The sequence below is a fragment of the Lepeophtheirus salmonis genome, chromosome 8, assembly GCF_016086655.4.
Source record: "Lepeophtheirus salmonis chromosome 8, UVic_Lsal_1.4, whole genome shotgun sequence".
NCBI classification, from domain to species: domain Eukaryota; kingdom Metazoa; phylum Arthropoda; class Copepoda; order Siphonostomatoida; family Caligidae; genus Lepeophtheirus; species Lepeophtheirus salmonis.
In genome coordinates, this window is record NC_052138.2 from 10,120,236 (window position 1) to 10,144,338 (window position 24,103).

Here is a 24,103-nt window from a genome sequence, read left to right on the forward strand (position 1 = left end):
CTAAAGTAAGTTGAAAGGTTAAGCGTACACTAAAAAAAAGTGCATAAGACAGTTTTTGTGTTTGGTGTAGCCAGTTGTGTGTTAGAGTGTTCCAAAACGGGAGTAAAAAAGAGAAAATTCGAAACATTCTTCAGTGCCACTACGACTAAACTGAAAAGGCGGAGAAGACGGCCAAAAACATTTGGGCTGATTATTGACCCACTACAGTATCGAATGCAACAGCAAAACGGTGATTCCAACAGTTCTGTTCTGGCAATATGGACGTCAAAAATGTCGATAAAATAATAAAAATTGTGGACTTGGACCGGCATATGAGCGTTTATTCTATTGCCCAGGAACTAAAGGTTAGCCAGAAAACCGTTGGGACCCATCTAAATTGGATAATTTTGACTATGTTAATTTTATTGTCAAAATAAAGCAAAAAAATGCTCAGAACTTTTTACTTCACGTATTATAATCTGCGAGTATGTCAAAAAAATAAACCAAAAAGTAACGTAGTTATCCTTAGCGCAGCTGTATTGACATTTTATTATATTAGAAGAAAACAGCTACAAAATGAAAGAATATTTTTTTTTTCAACATGAGAGCTAGTATCTACGAATTATGTTATTCCTCAGTATTGACCAGCATTTCTCAAAGTGGGTTCTTTGGCTCAATGGCGGGCCCTCTGACTGTGTTAGGGGGGACAGTCAAAAAATACATATTTGGATATATAAATATTTTTTAATCTGACATTTCATGTATAAATAAATTTAAATAGATAAATGAATTATTGATCAAAAGAAAGCTAGGAATTTCTTTTGATTTGAGATTGTTTTGATATTTGGTGAGTTAATACAAAAATAATCTTGAATAGAAATCAAGAAAAGGAAAATTTTATACTTAATATTTTTATATCGAATATTCCAAAACCTATTTGAGTTAACTATAGCCATTTTATTTAAATTTATGGTATAATTTGAAATATACAAAAAAAAAAAAATACTATATAGCGGATCCTTCATTTGATTTATAAGACTTAATTTGGCCCTATATAGTTTTTGGAATTTAATTTATCAAATGCTAATTATTTCATTGTGACGATAAATGTTTGCTACTTTTGTTGCAATTGACTGCGACTAATAATTTGTTCATAGAAATTGATGATAATTCGGTGAAAAATACAAATGTAATCCAGATTCAATTTTTAAAAAAATCCTTCTGGCTTGCTTTTTTATTGACGGGCATATGTATAATTCACTAAGAACTTACTTAAGAGAGCATTTTTGACACTGTTGTAGACACAACGTGAGCATTCTTATAATTAAAGTACTAAAAAATATAACTGTTATCGAGCTGGAAACTTTTGAAGTTTTTATTTTTTATTTTCCAAAACTGTAGTTGTTATTTTTGAAGAAGTAACATTTTGCATTTTTTCAAGCATAGAGTCCTCTATTTTTTTTTTTTTTCCAGTTAGAACCAACCTTCAAAATACAGCTGTCAAAGTTCCATGACAATTTTTCTTGCGTTTGTAATTTATTGTAACAAGTGCTACTCAACTTTTTGTTATTTCTAAAACAATGGATCAAAAACCATATCGTTTTTTAATTATACAGTGCTTTTTGATGAGAAAAAGTACTGTCCAATGGTTTGGTGAAGTATTATCGGGACTCTGCTCCATAAATCGAGTAAAAAAAAATTATTTAAAAAATTTTCCTCCTACTTTTCTGCCCATGTATTAAATTAATTATAAGTGCGTGAAAGAGGAAGAGTGAAAAAAAAGATGTCATGTTGAGTTATATGTGTAAAATGTTGTTTGACTCGGAATAAAATTGTGGATCAACATCGGGATAATTGTTTTCTTGATACGATTAGGAATTTGTGTGTATTTCTTTCATCCTTTAGCTGCTCATAGCTAACCAAATGAAAACTCATGACAACTAAGAATATCTTCTTCCCAAGATTTTTCAAATTGTACGGATTATCACTGTGAGGTAGTGTTGGATCAGTCCCAGGACTGATCGCCTTATCAGTATTTTTCTCTTGTCCCTTTTAGACTTTTTTTATCAGTCCGATCTTTTTTACCATTCAACGGTCCTAAGGACTGATAAATCAATCCTTCAGTCCTAGCGATCTTTCTATTTTTTTCTTTCCAAGCTAGGATTGAAGAATATAAGAACTAAAAAAATAATGAATGATAACTAGAATGTATGATAATATTTTCCAGACACAAATCTCGTATAGGTATATTTTCTCTTTGAAAGATGTTATGAATTATACAGAAAATTATGTGACTCAAATGACGTAGAGTAACAACGTCATGTCAGCTGTTTTACTTTCCATAAAAGACCAATAAGGGCAGGTGTGACAAATTTTGTTTAGACCAAACTGATTGGACTGCAGTCTTTTTAGTTTTTTTAGACCGATCCAACACTACTGCAAGATCCTATTTTCTACAATCACTTCCTTTCTTTCACTGGTTCAGATCTCTATTTTTTTCAAAATAGACTCCCTATTTCTGTTTTATGTTGTATTTGACATGATATCATATGTATCTATCTATAATACGTATTTCAATCAATGGGATGATCCATTAATTTTAATGTATTTTATGTGGTTGTAATAGAATGAGGGTGAATGTGTACTTGGTCATTAAGGAATGTAGATAATATGTTTTCCTATTGGTGTTCTCAATATCATGATGTCATTTTCTCAAGAGTAAATATTATTAGCACTTGGAGTATTATAGTGAGAGTAGTCCATTTATATACACATATGTATGTACAGTATGTTAAGAAATTGATGATGCCTTAAGAAAGAGTATATAACAGAATAAAGACTTAAAATAACAAATGAATTTAATATCCTATGTAACCAGCCTTGAGTTTTATACGCTCGGGCAAACATGAAATTAAATTTTCTAAAATATTCAGACTTATTTTTGTGGAGGGCAACTTTACATTTTCAATCAAACCTTTTGCCTTGTTGCTGGATTCAAATATTTGAGATCATTTTAGAAACTGACTTATAGATTTTCAGTTGTTGACAAATCTGAACTGCTGCTAGGCCATGTACCTTTGCACCAAAATGAATCAAAATTCGTTTGGAGTGATGAGCAGGAGGGCCACTTCCTGAAAAAATATCTTGTATATCATGCATAAGTTTTCTTTTCAAAATTGATCCATTTTCTCTACTTTCTTTGTATTGCTGCAGAAGAGACTTATCAGAGATATTTTCCGCATAGTATTTGGCTATAACAGTTTGCCTTGTAAGAACTGTGTCCTGAGATGGGCCTTTGCTTCATTCATTTATGAAGACGGATATCCATTCTTTGGCTGAATTGGAGGATGTTAAAGAGAGAGCACTTACTGAGTGGCATATTCCGAGTTCACTTCTAAATAAGTGAGACAAACTATATTTTGCTACGACCTTAGACCAAGAAGTAAAAAAAGGTTTTGCTATTTACTGGTCAAAGTAAATAAAATATTGTTTATGAATTGTTTTTCAGATTCTAACCTGGAAATGTTGATTTATCTCATTCTCTTTCTCAACTTTTGGTAGGTTCTCAAATGCAATTAAACTTACGAAAAAATAATAACACAAGGGAACCTGTACAAATGAAAGGACAATATTCGAATTAATCTATAAACGCAGAATCCAAAATTGATCACAGTTTTTCTCTCAGTTTACTTATCTATTTAAAAATATGCATCTCGAATTATTTTTGTTCTATTTAGTATTTTTTAAGTGATCCCATTTTGAAATATTAAAATGATCTACTCATCGAGAAGAGAAATAAGACTAAATAACCTCTCTATAGATATCTTCTTTAAATAAATTATATTGTAAATGTTTCATAGAAGAATTGCATAATAAAATGTAAACTAATATAAAACCTATATTTAATAGTTTTTTTGAGTTGTTTCTTCCATACAATCACTATTTATAAACTATTGAGTATCCCCTCTGGATTTCCAACATGAAATACTGGGACATTGTATACTGTATCAAATCTAAAATCGATAGTTTGACAATGATTATTGTAAATTTATATCCTGAATATAAATTTATCAACTTCTATTTTGATATTGTGAATTAAAAAGTTAAATAACTAGGTCTACTATCACTTTGAGTTTGATTACTTTTTCTTTTAGCTTTCTATCCCAACTTGTTGCATAAAAAATTAAAAATGACTAAAGAAAAATTAACAATAGAATTTTTACAAAATTAATACTATAAATAGATGTGTGTTTGAGCTCTCTTAATCATAAATGTAGCCGCCCTTAGCGATAATGATGACTTCCGGGCGGCGGCAGAATACCTGGTACCCACGGTGGATGTAGTTCTCAGTCATGGGGACCCAGTACTACCTGACACTGGCTTTGAGGGCCTCGGTATTTGGATGAAGGACACTGCAGGACTTCTCCTCGACATGCATCTAAAATATGTGGTCGAGGGGGTTGGCATCAGTGCTGTAGGTGGGGCCAAATGTATCAAAAATACTTCAAAAGAACTCAAGAGATTCATTCAATAGAGTCTTGCAACGTAGGAGATGGGTTTCTTTCATTGCCGGTGTCAAAAGCGACCTCCCCACCCTCACAAGGCTCTTTCCCACCACTTTTTGAAAGCTCTTTGGACAGTTTGGTGTGAAACCCCAAGATCTCTTGCACAGGCCCTCAAGGGCTTGATGGGATTTGCATGGGCAGTGTTCTTTAACTCCTCCGGGTCAAGATTGGCCCTTTTGACAGAGTCCTTCTTACTCTCCAACGTTTAGGACTTACTGACGGCGTAGACGGTGGTCTTGGAGACGCCCAACTGCTAGGAGTGCACTAATGGAAATTTGTTGATCACGTTCAAGTGTCATTCTCTCGACTTGTAGAGAGATCAGGTTCATTGTGTTATGTAACAAATTGTGTATGGTTTAATATATCAAACTATGAATTAGTTTCAGTCACTCCATTTTTATTTATTATTGAATTACGAAGTGTTCATATTTCAATGAACTGCCTTATATATAAAATTTTCAATTTTTTAGGCTCATTTCCGCACTTACTTTATTCAATATCTTGTACAAAAAATAAAATATTACCATTCATTGTAAAAATTAAATATTTATTATTGCTACAAATATATCAAAAGGCATGATTTATTATATTACCAACGTCGAAATATTGAAAAATGAAATTTTTTTAAATGAAATACATATTAAAAGTTTAAATTCTACCAAGACCGTCATAGAAAAGAAGTTGTATTCCAAATATTTTCTAAATACATAAATAAATTCTATAGATCCGTCATCGGTCTTTAAAAAGCGTCACATAATTTTTAAACCTATTAAATTAATGCTCTTTTGTAATTTTACCAATAGCAGGTTGTGCAAAAGTTAGGAAACATTTTAAAACAGAATAAATCAGCGTGTACTAAAAACATCTGACTCATTTTGCCCTCCACAGAGAGCTGGGAGTCTTTTCTTTTTGTTTGCGTTGAATTCAAAACATTAGAGTTTATTATCATATTGTAAGAACAACATGAGTCGAAAGATGGCAACCATACTTCCCACTGGAATGTCCCCAAAAACAGTATTGGAGACACATATGGGTAAAAACAACCATCTACCGTGCCAAGGAGCGCCTACATAAGGATCTCGAGAATGTTCGTTCAAGAAAGTTGTCTACTGAAGCTGTAGTAAAAGTTATTAGAAAAGAATTATTAGCCTCCCCAATCCCTTGGATTATAGTATCTAGTCAATTTTGAGGCCTCAAAGTACTCTGATAATGAACAGTGGGCTTATCAAATGCACATGCAGCAAATTACACTGCCGCCTGGAAGTCTTTAATATCGTTATCACTAAAGTAGGTTTTCCCGGCGTTGCCTGGGACGTTAAGAAATTAAAATTAATTAAGAACTCTACTGCTTAATATAAAACAAAAAATAAAGTCTGTAAAATTTTATGAATTATTCTCGTGTTTGTTATAAGTATGATAATATATACATGCACCTGATGAGGAAGCGGCTATCAGGTTGTAAATACAGTTTAAAATCTACCAGCTCCACGTTTTTAGGAACCAAGGAACCCCTCTAATATGTTAGAATTTAACTCCAGCCCACAGGCTGTTTAGATTAACTGCTGGCTTGAGGTTAGTTATATTTACCCGCCACACCTTCTCTGGCTATCAAGAAACCCTCATAATATCCCAAAATACATCCCAGGTCTCAGGTTATCAAGTGCTGAGCCAAAATACAGTTTAAAATCTAACGCTACCTTGTTTATAGGCACCTAGGAATCCTTCAAATAATATGATACGGGTATATCCTAGAATGTAATAACAATAATATATAACACTAGGACCTACCCGTATTGGGTGTTTAAATATTGTATTATTTCGTTAATGTTTTAAATTACTCCAGAATTTACTCAAACTTGTCGATAGACTACATAATAATTAGTATTCTTTCAACCATAATGAAGATACATTCTAAGACAAACTCGCTAATTCCTTTTTTAAATTCGTATTCAATAATTGTTGTCCCTTTTTCCGTTAGTACAATAATTTGGATTTTTAATTTTTTTGTTGAATTTTCGAATCTACAAGCCATACTTTTAAAAAAGTTTGAGAAACGGGGAATCGATCTTGTTTTATGAAAAAAAATCAACTTATTAGGGAAAAAACAAACTTGCCCACCGGATTCCAATCATCTGGCCTGATCAGATTGAAACATAGTCAAATGTGCGTATTCAGAATTCTGAACAACTTCTATTTTTTGTCTAAAGACTGTATTTGTCTCCGTTTATGAAGTTTTTATGATTATTTTTCCAAGCGGGACGAACAGACACTAGGCACACACATAAATTATTTTGATACTATGCAGGATACAAGGTTATGCCTTAACTCGTGTACGACCGATGTTTGACTTCCACCACGCTTTTTAATAGTGACGTCGTAGACTATGATTCGTTGCATATTTTGTCAAAATCTGTCTATCTACCCAGCACCCGTAAAAATTCTAGCATGCCCCATTACGTGATGGTCTAACCTTGTATTTTATTACGCTGGTATAGGATATATATACTGTGTACAAGTTGCGATATATGTACATTGTACAAGTTGCTAATTCTTTAACGTATAAAATAATTAATAACTGTTTTCTAAATAATAATTAAGAGTTGTCAACAAGAAAATTATGGAAGGATGCCTACCATATTTTTTTTTAATCTTTTCTTTTCTCTAAGATAATCGAGAATGAGGGTTGATCAATGGCACAGCGTGTTTATATTCAATTTTATAACTATAATTATTTCATAAATGCCATAAGGAGACAAACATTTAGATATAATTAATAAAACGAGGAAAAAAATGCATTCAAAACAAATTGTAAATAAATGTGTATGACGACTATATTCATGACTAATTGATAGTGTTGAATTCAACTATTTCTGGAACTCCATATAAGCTAGACTTTACTAAAATTGATATTTTTTTTACATAAATTACTCAAACCACTCTAAATATTTTGGGAAATTTTGACTATCTTGAACTCGAATAGTCAAAACATTCCAGTAATTCTTCTTAACTCAAACTCTAAAATTTAGACTCAACTTCATCACTACTAATTGAGTTAATGTATCTTTTTGCATACACTATTTTCATAATGTATTCAACAGTTTAATCGTTGATATTTATCTTTAAAAAAAATTAATGAAGGGTTTCATAACAAAGTGTCAAAATATTTGTTTAATGAATGTTGTAACTTTAAACGAATTGGTTAAGCTATTTTTAGCATACATATAATGTAAAATAAGATATCAAAATGTAAGGAATCACTTCATGTTGCTCATTTTAAAAACTTCAAATCGTATAATTGTTTATTCAAATGATGTACATACATAATTTCTTTTATTAATCTCATCTACATTATTGATTAAGCAGAGTCTGTCTGTATCTATACTACCTTTTAGTTATTTTTGAGTGTAGATACATGGTCTAAGAAATAATTATACAATCAAGCGTTCCTGTCATATGAAAAAAAATATATATATATGTGTAGAGGGTAGGGTAGCCAAACGTGGACTTTTAATTAATGTTTATTTTCTCATTACTATGAGAAGGTTTAGTAATTATTTTTTGATATTTTATTTTCTCTGTCCTTTTTACATAAGCAAACTATACTTATAATTTAGTCATTTCATCATCATGAACGAGCAAGAAGTAAAAAGGCAGGACCTCTCAGATATCCTGGATGCTGGAGTTGATGTGATGAAGATTGCAGACATTATTAAGTGTTCTTGGAGCCTAGTTTTTAAGTTGACCAAGATGAAAAAATGGAGAATATCCTACATGGTGTTAGGACGTGGTGGGCATAATTTAAAGAGGGATACGAGGTTCTTGTTAAGTTTGGATAATAATATAAAGGAAAATCCCACTAAGTCGAGGAATCACCTCGTCAACAACTTCTTTGTGGCTCCTATGACAATCAGGAGGGTTGTAACTCACAATTTGGGATTGGGATAGTTTCTTTCACAAGGATCCCAAGCCACCTTCTGACAGAGGGTATAAAAGCCAGGAAGCTCTTCGGCTCTCTCTCTTTTTTTTTCTTAGTTAGTTAATATTAATGTGTAGTTTAAAAGTACGGCCCTTTTTTGTTTACCAACTTTATTGTGGGAAAATAAAAAGAAAAAAAGCTTTAACAGTTTTTAAAAGTTTTTACCATATTGAGTAACAAAAAATAATATTAGATTATCTAAATAAACAATTGAGATAAAAAAAAAAAACCAGAAACCTGTTGAACATACAACCTTGGGGGAAAAACATTCATTTTTTATCAACAAAGCTTTCCTCTTATAAGAAAGCTACCGGGTGGTCCATTAAAATCGGAACACTTTGAATTTTAAACTTCAACAAGATATAACTTATAAACTAACCATAGAATTTCAACAAAATTAATAATAAAACAGATGATTGTCTGAGCTTTCTTAATCATAAAGGAGGCTTTGATGGCATCTGTGTTTGAAGGACGGAGGCTGTAGGAGGCCAAAAGGGATTAAAAAAAGAGTTCAAAGACTTTTTCAAAACTCATTCGAAAGATACTTGCAGCGGAGGAGATGGATCTCTTTCATTGCTATTGTCAAAAGAGTCCTTTCCACACTCACAAAGTTATTTTTACCCACTTTTTTGATAGCTCTTGGGCCTGTTACAAAATCTCAACATCTCTTGCATAGGCGCTCATTGACTTGAAAGGATTGGGCTGAGCTTTTTTTTTAACTCCTCCTTATGCAGTCTGGCCTTCTTGACAGAGCCCTTCCTCCTCTCAAGTATCTCAGGATCTCAACCCCTTATATATTCCATCTAATCGGAAGTTGAGTCAAAGACCTGCAGGAGACGCCACAGAAGCAACCCAGTCCTGAATACCTTTGTCAATAAGTCCTGGTCCTACATGAGACGATTATATCCAGAGGGCCTGCAGCAGGTTCCCCCACCTCTTGGAGCTCACCATTAATTTTGAGGGCTGAGACATTTACTAAAACATGTTGTTTGGGTTTCTAATAATTAAAGTGTACCTTGTTTCCTAATTCCCACAGAATCATATAATGGACTTGAAAAGTTTGTGTGTTAAAATGGGTAAATAATAACGGTTGGCCCTGTATGTATATATACGAGTAAACTTATATATATATATAATATATTTCAGATAATCTAATATGAATAAACAGAAAATAAATTGATCAAACTTAACATAATTACAAATTGGTATTTAGGATTACGAAAACTTTAAATTTTTCGGTGTACGTTTTTTTAGCTCCTTATTTTCCCGCTCTTTTTTTTTTAGTTGTTACCTTCAGCTACTTTTTTAATTTAAACAATGAACTATCATGGATATTATTTATATATTGTCGCGACCTTTCTTCGAAAAGGAAAAAAGGGGTAAAAATCAATTAGAAGTTGCACTTTTTTGTATTTAATTGTTCAAAGCTGAACAACAGTGAATTCGAGCACAACCAATCAACATTCATATCACAGTCTTCAAAAACCCCATTTTTTTTTATATCTTCTTCACCGACTCTTCCATTGGACTTCTTTACGAACCCTCTTATTCTGGAGCTTAAGACTGGGCTTAGGTTTCTAGAGCACCTCTCTCTACTTTTTCTATACAATTATCCAATACTCTCAAAAGAAAATAGATAGGGTGAGTGTGTTAAATTACTAACATCTTTTAATTTGACCACTTTACTTAAAAATCCATTATTTCTACTAGCAATATATTAGAACTATCCTAATTGTGTAATATATAACTCAGCAACTACTTACTTTGATTTTTTATATGTGTGCCACTAGAAATAATCTATTTTGAAGTGTTCGGAAATCATGTATTTAACATTACCTGAGTAAATGTTTGCGGAGGGAAAGCAATGCCAGAAATCTCCTGATAAAATAAAACCTTAAAAAACGATTTTTCTTATAAGAACAGAGCTTATTCAATATAAAAACTATTTTCAATATGTTGTATTCTGTTTTTCCTTTTATGAAAGAGGATAAATATTAATAAGGGATTCCTTAAAAGTTTCTCCAAAATACTAGGAAATAAACTACAAAAATTAGAATCCTCTTCACGGCTCTGACACATTTGACTCGGCGTCCTTTTGACAGAGCTAACAAAAAGCAACCATTTTATGTTCATTTTGTTTTTTGCAATTAAACATATTCGAGCAACAAGCAGAGTGGTAGAGGGTGTGGTATCTCCTCCACGCTCAAGCTGATCTCCGACAAGAAGCTTCTCACAGTGGACGCTGTTCTGAACAGGAGAAATGATCGGTTCTTGGGAGAATCACGAGCTCAGATCCGTTTAACGTTTAGGAGTAAATATCCAGCTCAGGTCATAGTCCTGGGCTTCATGGCAACTGACGCCAGCAAGATGCCTCCTTACTCTTCCGGGCCAACGAGACAGTCAACACGGGCGTCTACTACAAGGTCCTCAGGTACTATGTCTTGTCATGATTGAAGATCCTGTCCCCCAGGGACAATTCTGCAATTACCGAAGACGGTGCCTGGCAAATACATACAAGAAGGTGCAGCATTTCTGCTGGGAAAACATGGCTTTCTTCTGGCTGGGAGACTTAAGTTTCTCCATTTTTGAGTAAGAAAAAATCATTAATCTATATAAAAATGAATTTATTATTTGCAAAAGTATATATTGATTTAAATATGTGGTTATATTTTATATACGAAGACTACAAAACCAATATATTTTACAAATTTTGTTTGAAAATGAATAATCCCTTGGTTTTTCAATAGATTTTATGCAAAAAAAGAAAAAAAGGATTTGAAACATTAATAATTAGGGTTTCATTTATAAAAGTGTATATGTTAATAGAAAGTCTAGTTGAGCTGCGTTTACAAAATGTATATATATATTTTTATTATTAATCAAAAATATAGATTGTAACAACTGAATGTGGTATTTTAAAAAACAATAAGTCCCACTGAAATTATCAGAAGGCTATAATAAACTTTGAAGTGCTCATGTATGTTTAGGAAGGATTTAAAAAATCAAAGAAATGCCATTAAAAAAAGAGGCTTTAAATATAAATAGTTTTAAAATGTTAATCATTTGATGTTTATTGCTTTTATTTTTTTCTTAAATTTGTTTGACATTCTAACAGATGAATAGAAGAATATTATGAATTATTTAAAAGAACAAAAAAAGATCCGTCTCATAAAAAAAGTTTAACTTAATTTTATTTAATCTAAATAACGAATCTGTGGCTTTGATGTCCATTTGGGGGGCTTGAGCCCCTCTAAAAGTTTCTGAAGCCCCTTCCTCCCCCCCCCCGGAAAAAAAAAATTAAATCTCATACATATTTTTATATTAGATTTTGGGTATATTTTTAAGTCTCTTTTGAACTTCAATACTGTCCAACAGATCAGTCTTATATTTAGCAAGTAAATCTATAAAATAACCAATCGTGTACCTATAGTACTTTTTGGTGGTAAAGAGCCTGTTTTTGACAAAAAACACTCATTTCTCTTATACCTTTCTATATATGTCTCCTTCCCTCTGCCTAACTCCTCATCTCTTCTCCGTCTGTCTCTTTCTACATCCCTCTCTCTGTTTCTTTTCTTCTACCTTCATTCTTTGTCTCTATTCCGCTTTTTTCTATTCAGCCCAGCAACGCGGACACATTCTAGTATTATATGTATAAAATAAACCTATTTAAATAAGTAATTATATGGCAGTGTTGATAATTCTCAGGGCTAAGCTAATCATTCTAAGGTATGTAAAATAAATATGTGTACAAGTTAAATATATTATGTCCAAGCAGAAGAAGAAGAAAGGATTGACTGATAAGGTAGTTCTCTGCCAGTTATCAGTCAGTCATCGAATAAGTAAATCATAATTTACATCCAAATTCAAGGACTTCTTATATAACTGGATAAGACAGAATGATTGAATAAATAATAAATAAAAGTATACGCGGTGCGGCGTCTTCTTCTTCTTCAGTCTTAATTTTACAACATTAAGAATTTATTGTTATCATTATTTAATTTAAATTTCGTTTCTCGAATCATAAGAAATCAATTATTATTAGGGTTTATTAGTCAATTCAGTAATAGGTAAGCAGTTTCCTATGTTTAATGAGGAATGTAAGTAAATAATTGGGTTTCAAGTAAACCATGTCAACAAAAAAATGATTGTTAACTTGAATTAAGAAACAATAAGATTTGTATTATGTCAAATTGCTAAACAGGATCTACTTTAATTATAGAACTTGATAAAATAACGAAATTATAAGTAAATTGATTGATGATAACAATTTCTGATGGACATACGGCTAATAAAAAATTTATATTCTAGAAGTAAGAACCTGGAGAAAAATTTATAAATAATCCACTCTCTCCCAATTCAATTTTTTTAATATTTGATTATTAGCACATTTGAAAGAATATTTACAAGAATTTAGATATAAGGACACAGTTTATTTGTCTAGACTTCAAAAGTAACCCAACATCAGAGGATATTAATAATGTTAAAAAGATATATGAAAGATAACTAGGATTGAAAATAAAATATGTTCATAAGTAGAATGGCAAAGTAATGGAGACAGATGAAAAAATTCTTATACGATCTATCATCATATTTTCAAAATTATCAATTAATAAAGTTTAAATCCCATTTGTTCAAACATCTTCAAATAAAAAATGCATTCATCAAAAGGTATATTTGTTAAATGAAGCTCTACCGTGTCATTTTATAGACAACTATGAACTCAAAGAGTTAGAAAATGTGATTTTTGTATATTTCACTATATCTGGTGTATGTAGAAAAATAATTGCTTAAAACATCGACTTGAAATTCATGCTTAAGACTAATCAAGTTTCATAAGGAGATTTATTTAGACCTTGTATAAAACATTTTTTGTTGTCTTCTATCCAAATAATGTAAATATAGTCAAAGCTCTTGTTGTTTACTTATTGCCATTGCTATTTTCTAAGTTGCCATGTTCCTTCTTCAAAATAAATACAAACTAACTCGCTAATCCTCTTCTTCATTTACCTTTTTAATTTCCATTTAATATACGTTCTCCGTTATACTATCGTTCAATAAGTCGTTCTTTTGGATTTTAATTTTTTTTGGTGAATTTTGGGATGGACAACCCATACATTTAAAAGAACTTTAAGACACGGGAATCTATCTTGCTTTATGAAAAAAAAAATCAACTTATTTCCCAAAAACAAACTTGCCCTCTAGAGCCTGGAATCTGGTCTGATCAGAATGAAACATAGCCCTACGTATGTAACTTAGAATTATGAATAATTTTATGTCTAAAGTTTGTATTTATCTCCGTTTTGAAATAAATTTGTTTTTATCATTGTTTTTCTACGTGGACGTACATCACACACACAACCATAAACTATTTTAATACAATGAAGGATATACTAATTAATAAAAATAATGTGTTGAAATTAATTTGACATAATTAATCATTTATCAAAAGGTTTTAAAATAAACAGATCTACAAATTCACGATTGACACTATTCATATTATTGTGATATTCTATATATATCTGCATTAACATAACTAACATATATATAGGTTGGGTGATATTGAATGAACATTACATTCCGATAATACAACTATAATCTTATATATGTATACAAAAATAAATATATCTATCTTGCTCCTCCGTTTTTGCTGCCTAGCAACAATTTTTGTTTTCTTCTAGCTCTATCTACTATTAGAAATAAAAAGTGAAAGAAAGATTGTATTACTCATGAGAATTCAATCTGTTCAATAATTTTTTAAGTAGTAACATGAAGGGAGATTGCATTAGCCAGTTAATTCGTCTTGGATTGCTGCAATTCAAATGAAAACTTATGATAATTTAATTTATTCAATAAAGCCAAATAGTGACATTGTATCACTAATTTGATACATTACTTTGGTAATATTTTGAAGAACATATGGCCTCTAAGGATTCTGTTGAAACATTGGATATTACGTAGGATTCTTGTTTATTTTGAGCTAAAGTTGTTTGTAGTTGGTGCATGTATCAAGCGATCTTCACTTTGGGTAGTTTAGGCGTAGGTTAGTTTATTGACATCACATCACACTTTTGATTTTCATCCCCCATATGTCTAAGGAATGAGCTGGCTCATACTAGTATGTACATACATAAATATACTACATGCCCCTTTCTTTTTATGATAACAATTAATCTATTAACATTAACATAAATTTTATCATACATCATTTATATATACATCAAAACTTACAGATCTATCAAGTTTAATAAACCTGCGGTTTCTAATGAGAATCTTGCCATTTTTCAGCCTTATCTTATAAGTTTTGATGTTGATTCTTCTAACAACTATTCCAATAAGGGAAGGTGTTAAAATAACATTCAATTTTAGTCCAAATTTTTGAATGCATCTTTCAAACACTAATAAATATAATTTTTAATTGTTAAAAAAAGTGTTTTTCAAATGGTTATAATTAGAGGTCAAAAAACGCCCTTTAAAGACTGAAACTTTAATACCATTACTTTTTCATTAAAATACAATAGAAAATCGAATTAACATGTCACCCTAAAAATTGGACACCCTAGTACACAGGCTAAAATAAAAATTTAGAAGAAATTGACCTTTTTTGTTACTTCTGACCTTTTTTTATAACTTTAAATATGTCATATAACTTCTTCTTTTTTTTGCATAGAAATGCTTCAATGCTAACAACTTTCTGGAGTTTCTTCTAATTACTTTGAAAATAGATTTAAAAAAATACACATTCATGTGTGAAAAAGTAATTTTCAGGGTAAGGCTGGGGTTTTGGTTGGCTCCATTTTTTCCCCCAGTGTGCTTAAAAGATGTTATTGCATCCGAAAAAGTAGGTAATAAATATAATTTGCTTATTTCCATGTACTAACCTCTCTACCCTACTTTATGGGCTTTAAAATTGGGGGGATGGACTTGATAAATCAAATATCAATTACACCCAAAGATAATAAAAGAAAAGATCAAGATCTGAAAATGAGAGCGGTCAAACCATATAGAGCTAGAACTATTAAAAGTTGTCGGAACATAATTTCAAACTTTGCCTTAAGTTGTGGAATGTACACCTTACACTATATGAAATATTGATGGTGATATTTAAAAAAAAATTGCAGATTATAAAATGTCCTTTTTCATCGGAAACAATTGAATTGTATCAGATGCAAGCATTAGACAATCTTATAAAAATTTTGATGCAATAATTTCTGGCAATTGCATCAGCCAAAGTATAAAAGGGCTGTGAATGTAACTATTATGATCAGTTGAAATTGAATATCTGACATGGTGATGGAACCTTACGTAGAGACAAGGGTTTAGGTTGTTGGCATGATAGAAGGTAGATCAAGCTAGATAGACATTGCAGATAGTTTAAAGATACCTCTTAAAACCATTGAAAATTGGTGGAGAAAAGTAAATGCAAGGTAAAGTTTTTTTAAGCTAGATGATCGAGGGAGGAAAATTAATTCACAAACTGATGATTGCAAAATCTTTGACCAGACAAAGGCAATCCAGAAGGAAACATGCCCGCAAGATTGACTGCAGGGGGTTCTCCAATATCCAAGTGATCTATGCACAACTACTTGAGACAAACTTTTAGTGATTTCTCTACAAACCAAGTAGTACTTGATGCATTGATTACGAATCTTAAATTAATTATTTGCATCGAATCCTGTTTTCAAGAATGTTCAATTTGAATTTGGTAAAGTATTTTTTTTAAGTTGCGACTCTTTTTAACAAACCCCTTCCTCTTTTTACCCCAGGGCAATGAAGAAGAATAGAAGCGAGAACTTTTTTGAGAGGAAGATTAACTAAATGTCATCCGGAAAAATTGAAATGTACTTGGGTCTTCCTTTTCTTTCCTTTTGTATGTAGATATCAACAGTCAACAAAATTTTTACCTTTTTTTTTGCTGTTGGAATACAATTATGTATATCGTTAAGTCCTTTTAGATAGCTCCAGAAAAATGAAAACAATTTATATACTCCGAAATTTATGTTTGTATTACTTACTAAGTGTTATTGAGAAACATTTTGCAAAAATATTTGCATGGTTTAGTTTTGCTTTTTGTTTTGAAAGAACTAAATATAGTTTATAGGCGCAGGTTTTTAGATTCAAAACAATTTTTATTAGAAATATATTTCTTATTTGGAGACACAATGATGAAAAAAAGGAAGACATATAGCTTGATAATTAAAAAAGAACACCCTAAAAAAATAATATTATAAGAGTTATTTAAGATGTATTGCTTGAAGAAATATTTTTGTATATTTTTTAAAAGTCCTTATCACCTTTTTTAAGCTATCAAATTGTATGGTACTATATAAAATGTTCTCTCTGTAGACCATAAAAAAAGACATTTACTAAAGTAGTTTTTTTCACGTTTCTTGAGATAGATGATTTTACTTAAAAATCACATGTCATATTTGTTTTCAATGTCTATACGACGTATGAGACATTGACTCAAGTCCATATTTATGGTTTCAACACAACATTACCTTTGTATATGCAGTATTTCAGCTACAGCATTGGGTAATTAAGCAGGGTGGATACAGGCCACTCCACACTACCCCAATTGGTTTTTTACTAGCATGTCTATCAAGCCCTAGTTTTTAGTAGAGTTGAGCAGTTTGCAATGAAAAAATATTTTAAAAAATTAGAAAAGGTAGAGTGTGCTCTTTTTTTTTTTTTTTTGTTCATCATTAAATAGGTCCTTGAGATGTTGACTTCTCCCTCTGAAGTATTTTTGGTGTAAATTGTTTTTCAGAAATACATAATGACATTGATGATATGGATTTAAATATAACTTCAATATTTTCCCTCCAGGAATGCTTTTTAAATATAGAAGGTCCGCCTCTTTATAGTAGTAACTCATTCTTTCCACCCAAATCATATAACAGGCAGCTGTACATGGTACTGTATGTCTCGCTCTAGTATTCTCCTTCTACTCTTTTTTTCTTTACAATAGTGTCAACTCTAGTAATAAGAAGTATTCACTTAATTATTTTGCAAAACAAGAGTGTCACACGACAAAAAAGTAAGAAAGCGAAAATGTACAAGCCGAATCCCTATGACACGGTAAGTTGCTTATACTTAGTAAATAATCAATCAAATAATAAACATAAAACGATTAAATTCAAAATTCTTAAAAGGCTTTACTCACTACAAAGTAATTCCGTTTTAGGTAAGGTAATATGTTTGTTTATTTTTGATTTTGATAACTATTTATAAAAATAAACTCTTTAATTTTGAGTTTATTTGAACTCTTAGTTTCAGAAATATATAAGCTTAAACAGAGGAAAATAATATATATTTTTTTAATTCAATAAAAAATTAAAAAAAGAACATCTAAAGAGTTGTGTGTGACATGATAGTTTAATTAATAATTTTAATTCTAACTTATGAATATAAATTCATTCATTTTTCAACTTTCTATATTTCATATTTTATGGAAAAAGTTTTTAATCAAGTTCGAGTAGGATGAACATATATAAACTACATAAAATCTTATATTAATTTTTACAGCCAAAACAACAAATTTAAATTACATTTTGGTTCTTACGACACAGTACTGAAATTTATAATTTATGACATAAAATTATGAAAAAATAGATAAAAAGAGTTTTACTCAAATTTTGAAAGATTTATGATGGAATTTTTCCAATATTTATTTATGATTGAGTACACTACACAGTATAGTTAGTTTAAAGTCAATTTAGAGATTAATGGTCTCAAAAAATAAGTTTCACGTTCTTTGTTTATTTTTTAAATATATTGATTTATTTTATCATTTCCTGTCTTCATGCCATTAATATATCTAGAATAAGCTCTATTTTAGAGTTGTTGATATAAGTTTTATCGTAGCAGAGGGTTGTTGAAATCAAATTCAATTAAAGGCCTAAATTTTGGATGCAAGAGTACATTTTAAGCACATAAGAAAAAATAATTTTGAATTTTTGGGTTAATGGCTTGAGTATCCGAAGATCGTTGGGCAACAATTTCTTTTCCTTCAAAAGGAAAAAAGGATTATATTGTTGTGTACCACTTGAGAAAAAGAACTTTAAAAAACTTTAAAAATTCAGCAACATAACTTTAAAATTGAAACCTCTGAATCCCTTTACAAATAGAGAATATCGTAATTAAAAAGTCATTTTCCAATAGGTATAGAGGTAAAAAAAAACATATTGGAATTGCAATAAATCATGGACAACGCGCTCAGGATAAATTATTCTTTTGAACTCAATGTGCACTGAGGTGATTTCTAGAGAAATAAATATACTTTATGTTTATGGACTTCACACAAGATTCTAAGGTTATGTGGAGTAATTGTAATACTTCATCATTGCAACTGCATATAACCAATTAAATGAAAATTAATAATAATATTTATAAAACAGCTTTAGATGACTCAAACTTTTCAAACATTACTTTTTCATTAAAATATAACAAAAGTGATACGTACACCAAAGTTCACATGCTAAAATATAAATTTGGAAGATTGACCTTTTGACCCTTAATTTCTGCTTAAAACTATACTTTATAAGGTTAGAATTTTATGAAGCTATTGCTTGAAGTATAAAAGGGCAAATGATAGCAAAATTCCCCAGTTTGTTCTTATTTTTTTGAAAATGGAATAAAAAAATACGCATTGAATGTTAAAAAAGTAATTATCGACTGATTTTAATTTTCTTTTCGCCAAAATACTACCATGATAAAGTGTAGTCATTTTTAAACATTTGCAATTTTCTCTGGCCTCATCCCATCTCCCTACAAACCGGATTTTAATACAAAGTGACACTAATTGAGAGTAAGTCAGGTATGAATGTCACTTTACCATTCATGAAAAGGAAAGTATCCAACCCTTAGTTATTTAATTTGGTTAGAGTGATCAGATGTCATGTTTTTTCCGTACATGTCCTCTTTTCGAGACCTAAAAAAAAGCGTTAAAGGGATTCCAAAAACGTCAAGTAAAAATCGGGGCGAGAAAAAAATATTAATATTTTTTGTTTCTCTTGGTCTCAAATTTGTGTTTTTGGGTCTTTTACATTGGTAAATAGTTACATTGAGCACCTTCCTGCTTCCACTCCGTGCAATATTTACAACGGCACATTACATCTGCAGCCATGCCTAAACGTAAATGTAAGTTCATGTACGAACTAATGTTTTCCCCTATGCCGTGATGCTTCAGAAGGTGAGTGCATTACATAGAGAGCAAGCACTCACGTGTCAGTGGTAAATAAAGGGGGCAGCAATTTGGAAGCTCACTTACACCCTAACAAACATAAAACTGCGGCAGAAGGAGAGAGTTTGTCGAGTAAAGTGACATACTTTTTTGTGAGTAAAACCGACACTTCTATTATATCAGTAGAGGGTACCCTCACCTTTCACACTATAAAGTATGCAACAGCTACAGGTCAACGGACTGCACATCTGGTTTGCTATAAAAAAATTTCCCACATTCGGTGACAACTCAAAAAAATTGCATCTACATTCGTTCGAAGTTGCTCTGGAAGCACTCAAAGAAATCCCATTTGTTTCATTTTGGTCATTTCATTTGTAACTTTTGTAAGCATTCACATGATCATGGTGTTAATGATATACACTATTCAGCGATTCAGAGAGTGATGGCTACGATATCGTCTCACTACATCAACATTCTTCATCAGCAAGTCGATAAAAGATGAAACAAAGAGGGGCTGCTCCTTCTGCAAGGATTGCACGGAGTCATCCTTCCATCTTTTTTTCTGAATTTGATCAGAATGATACCTTTAAGAGAAATACCAATGACACATCGGTGGCATAGCACGGTGTTTGGGCTCACCGAAAAGCAGAGGGAGTCATCACTGAAGTTATGTGTATTTTATACTTCAGCCGGACTATGGACTCCATAATAAAGACATCAGAACTCGATGACTTCGTTGACAAACACTTGAGGGTGCTTGAACGTTTTAAACTACAGTGTTTATAAATAACTACTTATTAGAACTGGCTCGAGATCCTCTCTTCTCGGAATTTCTAAGTCACATGGTAGTTTGCAGTTCAGATCTCTAGCCGGACTACCAGTTTTTATTTTACCCTCCCTCATTTGTCTTTTTGTTTTGTCGCTGGCGTTATGAATGTGTTTCATCATTATTATTTGGATAAAATGTAGAATAATTCTTCATTAATTATCCAAAACTTATTCTTAGGCTGATATTTTTTAAATGAACCATAACATTAGAGTTGTGTTGGTCCTTATTTATTATGTTCAGTCCAGCCTAAGGACTGGTCCTATCAGCCCTTAAGATTGTCAGTAATTAGGACCAGTCCTTAAAGCTGTCGATCCTTGAGGTCGGTCCTTCGTACTTTCAATCCTTGGATTTGTTTCTAAAAATATCCTTGGGTTGTTAAGGCAAATATTAAAATAATATATATATATTAAGATTATTGAACAGATCATAAGATTGCCCGCATATTTCCACAAAAGAACCTCCAGATCAGGGATTTAGGTGGGTAAAGCTGAATACCTTGCTCTCAGTTCTTCCTTTCTGAGTGGTTCGCCTTCAGTTAATATCCCAGCTATTTTACTTAATCAGCTGGAGAGAGCAAACTCCAAGGCAAGAAATATTTCAAAGCTGAAATAAGTAATAAAACATAATACATAAGAATCGGAATTGGAGAATCGGAAATAACACCTTATTTCCAGATACTAATTCAGATTCCAGAAGAAACAACCGATTCTCTGATCCCGATTAATCCTCCCATCACTAATTGAAAAACAGCATTCTGGTAATAAAAATAATACCAATTTAGCTAAACAAACATAAATGTCACCTAAAGAAAAGAAGGATACAATTTAGAAAAATATATATTTATTTTGAATTTCAAAAAGGTATGAATGCTGTAGTTGGACTATACATAAGCATAGCCGATTTTAACGTGAGAAGTGGCCTTGGACAAAGGTAAATGTGTTTAATCTTTCTTTTTGAATAAATAAATTTTGGATCTTTCTTTTTAAGAAATAATTTTGAATCCTCTTTTTATTTTAGAGTGAGAATAAAAACCGGGACTCTTTTTATAAAATAAATATTAATATTAACTTTGAATGGGCTATTAACGAGTAGTTCATTAAAATCTGTACACTTTTAATTTTAATCTTCAATAAGATATAATTTACTAATTAACAATATAATTTTAACAATATTAAAACTATAAATAGATGTGTGTCTGAGCTCTCTTAATCATTAATGTAGCCGCCCTTAACGCCAATCATGGCTTCCAGGCGGCTGTGGAAGGTTTGGTACCCGCTGCTGATGTAGTCATATGTGTAGGATATGTGGACTATTCATATATAAAATAATTACTTTGATGTTTTTAGTATGTGAATTAAATAGAGTTCAAAATAGGCTGTTGAAAGCGTTAGTTTTAATCATTCTACAGTTTTTCCTACAAAAATTATTTAATTTTTCCTAAATATGTTGTGATATTACTAGATTTATCTCTCTTATTATTCAATCTAACATTATAAGTCCCCCCTCCCCTCTCCCCTCCATACACGAACAAAGTTTTAATTCTTTAACAAAACAAAAATAAATAAAGTTCATTATAGCTTAAAGGCTTGCAATTTGCAAAATGATGCTTTATTCGGAGGAATATGTATTTATGTGTTACGTAAATTTTCTTTTTCATTATGTAGTTTATGTATTTAATATACGAGGGTCGTTGAAAAGTCCGTGCAAAGTCTGAAAGATGGCACTACTGGCACGTATTGAGGTTATTTTTAGTTAGAAGCATCTTTTGGAAGAACAAACCAACTTTCAGGCAAATGGGTCTATTTTTATTTTTATTAATAAATAATTAAAAGATTTAACATCAATAGGCTGTAGACAAGTGTTCAAAAATATATAATAAAAATTACAACTGTACGAATATATGTATACCCTTGATATTTACTTATTATTTTCATACTAAGAAGTGCAGTTCTTAACCAGAAGGGGCAGTGCATTCAGCCAAAAATATAAAAAAGTGATTCGAGACTAAAAAATTTCATCCCTCTTAGGTTGGCCACAAAATCCCTTAAATTTGGAAAAGGGTATCGATCTAAATCCGTCTTGTTATTTAATTGACGATAATCCCACACATTCGCCAGACTCCTTTGGCTTTAGGTACTAAATGAATCGCTTATGAAAAGTTTGAAGAAGATGGACGAATTATTCCCTTCTCAAGCAGTTCATCAATTTCGTTTTTAACAAAATTGAGTTTCACATCATCCAGCTTACGGGATTTTGCAAATCAGGGAGGCCCCTTAGTTTCGATGTGATGTTCAACTCCATGAGTTGGGTAAGATTCAGCGAATCTTTTATCATCGAAAACTTCAGGATATTGAAATTGAACCCATTGGGCTTCTGATAATTCTGAAATGACGTATGGATAATTAAAATACATTTTCTTGTGGAATAGAACAATACTAATCTTGTAGAAATGAAGAAAATTTGCCCCTAAAATAGGGTGGCCTCGTGATACAACAATAAATTTCCATTGGAAAGTTCCTATATTTTCTATTTCTACCCTTAGAGTTTTAGTACCGAGAACGTCTACTGGATTCCCCCCATAACCAAAGAGAGGTGGCATTTTAACACGAATTAAATCTTTACAATTCGTCGGCGATATAACGGATACCTGGGCACCCGTATCTACAAGAAAATTAATTGAATTTATATTGTCTTTAATTAATAAGAGATTAGAAGGATTATTTAATGACTCAGTCCTATGCAACCGAGGAAAATTTAGTTTTTTTTGAATCAATGAATTAAAATGACAAATAGGACCAGAGCACACAGTTGGATTCAATCTAAATTTTTAATGATAATAACATACTTTTTTTTAACTTTGCAGATGTTGAGTACTTCGAAAAAGCTCCACTAGGTCTCTTCTTAATCATAGGTACTACAGTGGGAGAAGAAGATGGGTCCTCGACAGTAGAAATGGAAGTGTTTGTGACTTCCTTCGCAGCCGTACATATATCTGCTAAATTCTTAGTTTTAGGTGTTGATTGTACTCTCAAATATCCCTGTTGTTTGTTTGAAGCATTCCTTATTAGTGCCTCTTTCATCAAACTTTCACGTAAATTCTTTAGGTATTCCTCATCCAGAAGACGTTCAACCTCATCTTTGACCTCCATACTCGAGAGCCCGGAAGTATAAAACATCATGTCGACTTTTTTTTCTATCCTTGTGGAGAATGATATCCCATATCAGACTAATATGGATTTCTTCGCTACCTAATAAGTGAAATTCTCCTCACTAATAGGAATAATATTGAAAATCTCACCCGGCAATACTGACACCATCAGACTGTATTTAGGTTTTGTAGGAAAAATCCCCCTCAACACAAAATCATGTGCAACTCTCCAGAACCAGTTCTCAACATCCGAAAGATCAGAACCTAGGAAGGCGGAGTTCCGCAACGTTGATTGCTAAATTCGCCTCTTCCATTTAAATCGGCCATCCTTATTTTTGAGGAGACACAGGTGGTGAAGTTTACTTTCGGGACATTTTGGGGTGACAACTGTAAAGTATTTAAATTTCGAATATCTACTCATCTT